At 39.2% G+C, this 6,000-nt stretch overlaps 1 long non-coding RNA gene across 4 annotated transcripts in view; it reads left to right on the forward strand.

The window, feature by feature from the left end:
- The window catches only part of LOC140627486 (uncharacterized), a 158,874-nt gene extending 153,301 nt beyond the window's left edge, over nt 1-5,573 (forward strand). For all 4 annotated transcript variants that reach the window (XR_012026203.1, XR_012026204.1, XR_012026201.1 and 1 more), the window contains one exon: nt 5,336-5,573. This is a non-coding gene — a long non-coding RNA (uncharacterized lncRNA). The remainder of the gene's footprint in view (nt 1-5,335) is intronic.
- The last annotated feature ends 427 nt before the right edge of the window (nt 5,574-6,000 follow it).

Raw genomic sequence — 6,000 nt, forward strand, 5'->3', positions numbered from 1 at the left:
GGCAGGGGAGAGGTAGAGAATCTCAAGCAGACTCCATGCTGAGCATGGGGAGCAATGCGGGGCTTGATCTCACAACCCTGAGATCTCACTACCTGAGCCAAAACCAAGAGTTGAATGCTTAACGTACTACATCACTCAGGTGCCCCCAACAATGCCAAATACTCTTTTAGATGCACTGCAAACATCCTTTTCTTTAATTTTCACAGAAGACCGCATAAATAGCATCCCACTGTATAAATGAGGAAGCTTTAATTGAGGAACTTATCCAAGACTTAAAAGCTGCCAGATAACAGAGATAGCACAGCTATCAGGTACCAGAGGGTATTCAAATCAAGGTACAGTGGACTATTTCACCAAGACACACTTTTGGGCTTAAAGGACAGAGGAAATGAAAAATTACCATAAATTGTGAAGGCATAGCTGGTAACTTAGTTAAATTCGGGTGTTCTTTTGATTCTATTTGTATACATGTTATCTACTGCATGTCATGGGCAAACTTCTGTGCAGGATGCACATGGTTGCCAGGCAGGGCTATACAGTTTGTGCCCTGTATATGGTGCCCAGTCAAGGGAGTAAAACCAGAGTTGAAGTCCAGTCCATGATCCATTCACTGAGTCTTGAGCCTACGTGTATAAATTTGCCAGAGAAGAGGGACTACACACTAGTGAAATATGAGTTAACAGAGTCCTTAGGTCTTTGTAGTAACTGAACTGTGACGTGGAAATTTATCTAACTTTGCTTACCCTGTGAGGTTAATTTCTTAACTATTGCTGTTTACTTAGTACTGATGGGGGGATTGTGTTTATGAAACTATTACTTAGATGAAACTCAGATCCCACTTCAGCCCCCTGGAGTCACAGAAACAAAGGAACACAGAATTGGCCCCTGCTCTTTCACTACAATTTACTTCTTACTCTGTATTAAATAATTTGAACATTGTTTTGTTTAATTTTACAATTCAATTTCTTTAAGATTTTATTTATCTATTTGAGAGAGAGAACATAAGCAAGAGGGATAGGGAGAGGAAGAGAGAATCTCCAGCAGACTCCCTGCTGAGCTCAGAGCCCTACTCAGGGCTCAATTCCAGGACCCTGAGATTATGACCTGAGCTGAAGTCAGATACTTAACTGACTGAGCCACCCAGGCACCCCTTTACAATTCAATTTCTTAAGTGAAGTTATAACAACGTAAGGATAACTATGACTGTACTTACTTCTTCATCTCATGTCATTGACACAAAACTCTACTGAGGTGTATTTCACATAAAACAACCAAGGGGAGAAGATGTATTTCTTCTTTATTAGCAATGATACATAATGTCCTGATTATAAGAAAATACTTTAAAAATTTTATTGTAATGTTAGTCTCATTTACTCAAAGGAGTTTTCTAGCTGTTGTTATAGCATACTCAAAATAAGCAAAAGCCATAGGAGTTTGAGAAGGTGTGGAACAGAAACTTAGGTAGAAAAATAATTAAATGCCGAGGGGTGGTCAGTTGGTATGCAACAGAAACTCATGCTAACATAAGCAAATGCAGGATTTTACTATTAAGTACTTCTTGGGACACAGAGGTGGCTCAGTTAAGTCAGTTAAGCATCTGACTCTTGGTTTGGGCTCAGGTCATGATCTCAGGGTCCTGGGATCTTTGGCAGTCTGTTTGACATTCTCTCCTCCTCTCCCTCCCCTTCTGCCCCTTCCCCCACTTGCTCGCACTAGCGCGCATGCACACACACACACACACACACACACACACACACGCTGTCTCTCAAACCAATCAATCTTAAAGTACTTCTTTTCCCAGACCCCAAGGGCAGAAATGCAGTCAAGCCTCATGAGGTAGTAGAAACATGAATTGAAAAGCCATTTGGAAACTATTCATCCTGTGTGTTCATCTTTCTCCTTTCTTTTGGACTCATGGTTTTTCATTGTTGCTTCTATTTGACCTTTCAATTTCCTTTTTCTACAGATTGGCTTTTACAGCTTATCTCTACACATGGTGTAAGAGGGCTACCTCACAACGCTCAAGTCTTTTTTATGTTAAGAAGATTAAAATCACATTTGACCATATAGATTTGCTTTTAAAGCATAATAACCAATGTAAAAAGAAGATAGTGATCTTTGGTACCTAGTCTCTCACGTATTGGGACCGCATGTATACCTTCCTCCTCCTACTGTTCCCTCATTCCAGAGGCATAAAATGAGTCCCTATCTACCCTATTTTGTAGAGGCCTTTTTTCATCTACTTCTAAATAAATGACAATGTAATCACGAGGTAGGTATTTGAGTGTTTCACTGACAATTGCATTACAGGTGAGGAAAAAGATAAAAGGATTTTCATACTGAAATACAGTGTCCTACTGAAAGGAAGAAGCATTGCTGTGTAATAATTTCCACTATTCCAGGGATTCTAAAAATTAAGTATAATCTGGAGGAGTTGTTAAAACAGAGATTACTGGGCTCTACTCCCAGAGTTTCTGGTTTACGAAGTAAAGGGCAATAGGATGCCTGGGTGGCTCAGTGGTTGAGTGTCATGATCCCAGGGTTTGGGGATCAAGTCTCACATCAGGGTCCCCACAGGGAGCCTGCTTCTCCCTCTGCCTATGTCTCTGCCTCTCTCTCTGTGTCTTTCATGAATATATAAAATCTTAAAAAAAAAAAAAAGAAGTAAAGGGTGAGGCATGAGAGTTTGTATTTTCAGTAAGTTCCCTGGAGCCACACTTTATTTATTTTTTAATCTTTATGTACGTATGTATGTATGTAAACTCTGCACCCCACATGGGGCTCAAACTCAACCCCAAGATCAACAGCGGCATGCTCTATCAACTGAGCCAGTAGGTGTACCTCCTGGGGCCACATGTTAGAAACCACTGTATCAGCATATTTGTCATTATTATGTTTGGCTGAGTGCAAATTGACTTTTAATTTTTCTCATACATAACTTAGTCAAAGATGCTTTGCTGTGCTAGGCAGGCTGGCACTAATACAGGAAGGCAGAAGGCAGGAAGGAAGAGGAAATTAACCAGAGCTCGATTGGTTTTGTAAAATACTTTAAATCCATTCAATAGCTGCTGATAATAGGCTATCTTATGGTTCCTTTCTGAACCTCCTAGTATGTACTTCTATTGCTGCATGAAAGGAAAATAAAAACAAGGACAAAGCAAACAAAACCTGGCGTGATAAGATATGATGTTGCACATAGGGATATTAAAATGCAAAGACCAAACACTGAGGAGATTAAAGAGATAAAATGTTTAGTCTCAGAAGGTACCATTTTATTAAAAGATTAAGAATTAAATAATTCACCTTCCCTTTCGGAGAAAAATATCTGGTGAGAGATAATAAAGGATTTGAAATAATAAGAAACTAAATTCCACCAAAAATGTTTTAAAGTCATGGGTTCCCTGAAAGCATCGGTTTTAAAAAATCTCTTTCACAAACAATATATTCTCATCTCATTTGTGTTAATATGATCAAGTTCAAAGAGCTGTATCCAAAGATACACGACACTATGCATTTGTCAAAAGCCATAGAACTTGGCAGCAGAAAGAGTAAACTTGATGTCCGTAAATTTAAAGTAAATGATTTAAGAGGTCAGGAAAGCCCGGGATGGAAGGAAGACCATGATAAAAGCCCCTAACTATATTACAAATGCATGCAACAACTTCACTAAAAGAAGAGAGAGTAATTTTGGAAATGAGTGGAGACTGTAAAAGCAAAGGGAACTGTACATATAAACACTGTATCTAGTTGACAAAGCTATTTCCCATGGAAATATAGGTTAACAATTCTGAGACCACTATAACATGTAAACTAGAGCTGAGCAATGTAAGTTAATTGATAGCAAATGGTGAGAGCCAGGAGCCTTGTTATTGGGATAGGAGGTTACAGACAAGCAATGGGAAAAGGCTAGAATGATCATGTGGTAACTGATTAGAATGGGAAACATCACTTTGAACTCATGTTTACATGATAAACATGATAGATGCATATAATATACAGATTATATAGAGATACAGTAGAAAGATTAAAAACTCTATGCAAATACAGATTGTTATACTTCCATACATTTCTTTTTTAAAAGATTTTATTAATTCATGAGAGACACAGAGAAAGAGGCAGAGACATAAGTAGAGGGAGAGGCAGGCTCCCCGTGGGAAGCCTGATGCGGAACTTGATCCCAGGATCCCAGGATCACAACCTGAGCCAAAGGCAGATACTCAACCACTGAGCCACCCAGGTACCCCACTTCCATACTTTTCTTTACTCTCTCAGCTGCGAAAACCTAGAAACAATGATACCCCAGTAGCAATGAGCATGCCCTGCACCCAGATTTTGGTTTGTAATATTCTTCTCCAATAACAATTACTCACAAAAGAGGTTGATTCAAGGATCAGGACAGGTAATATACAAGATGAGCCAGCAGCATCTTGCATTGAACAAATTCAGGAAACGTTCAAAGAATCAGATATTCGGGAGTCTGTCAGAGGGACACAGAAGACAACTGAAAGAACTCTCAATGGCCAAAACTAGGTCAGTTTGACAAAGTACTATTATTAAAGAGACATAAAACTATAACCACAAGTCTATTGATATAAATGACTGAATAAATAAATAAAGGTGATAAATGTGGGAGAAGAGACAAATCTCCCATGAAGAATTCCAAATAATTTATGTAGATACTATGCCTTCAAGATGGTGGACCACAGTTCTCAGTCTAAGTCTGGGCTTCATGGAGTACGGACAACAGAAACAACAATAAATGTACGATGGAGAAAACTAATGCTACCTCAGCCAAGGTTAACATCATCTGTGATAAGCCATCTGGATAGTATGTATCTTTGATGTGATGAGAATGACACTTTACCTCTGGAGTCTTCCTCCCCACCATTTATAACCCCAGTCTAACAGAAATACTTCAGAGAAATTCCAGCTGGGGAAATTTTTACAAAATATCTACAAAATATCCACCTTCCGGGCAGCCCAGGTGGCTCAGCGATTTAGCGCCCCCTTCTGCCCAGGGCGTGATCCTGGAGTCCCCGAATGGAGTCCCATGTCAGGCTTCCTGCATGGAGCCTGTTTCTCCCTCTGTCTTTGTCTCTGCCTCTCTCTCTCTCTCTCTCTCTCTCTCTCTCTCTGCCTGTCTCTGTCTCTGTCTCTGTCTCTCATGAATAAATAAAATCTTTTTTAAAAAATCCACATTCCTCAAAATTGTCAAGATGATCAAAAGCAAGGGAAGTTTGAGAAACTATCACAGCCATTTTGCTTCTACCTAGGAATAGACTGGCTCAAATTCTTAACCATTTTTTTTCTTTTTTGCCACTTTTCCTCACCTTAGAGACTATGACAGTGGTATGGATGGCAGCAGCTTCAGCACTGAAGAAACCAGATGTTTCCAAGGCATTTCAATTGTTAGAAGTGACCAACTTTGGGTTTATTATGAGAGGTCAACCTGCACCTGAAGAATAAGAATTGCCTCCATTTCCTTGGCTGTGTACCACCATGATCACCAAATAAAACAACCACTCAATGAAAAAAACTATGGAAAAAATTAAAGTGGAATGATTTAATAGAGAGTGAAGTCTGAGAAAAATCAGTTAAGGGGGTAACAGTTGGAATTATGACCTGAATTGGTCATCTTTGGAGCTAGGCATATGACTGATGAAGGAACTCTTAGGGAAGAGAAATCAAAAGTAAAGACCAAGGAGGACATGGAGTCTGGTGATGAAAGGAAGATGGCAGTCATGCCTATAGAGGTATGGAAAAGGGTGCAAGGGAAGGATTGAAAAGTAGGCAGTTGCGTCAGGTGGTACCTTGTAGGCCAGGATTCAGTATTTGGATTTGTCGTTGTTGTTTTTTTTGTTTTGTTTTGTTTTGTTTTTTGGTTTTATCATTAGTTTTCAAGGATTTTAAGTACCAGAGTGATGTGGCAGGATAGGCTTTATTTTTCTCTTGTAGTCTTTTTTAACTGAAGCAATACATACAAATATTCATTACACTGAA

This window comes from Canis lupus, chromosome X, assembly GCF_048164855.1.
Source record: "Canis lupus baileyi chromosome X, mCanLup2.hap1, whole genome shotgun sequence".
Lineage (NCBI taxonomy): Eukaryota > Metazoa > Chordata > Mammalia > Carnivora > Canidae > Canis > Canis lupus.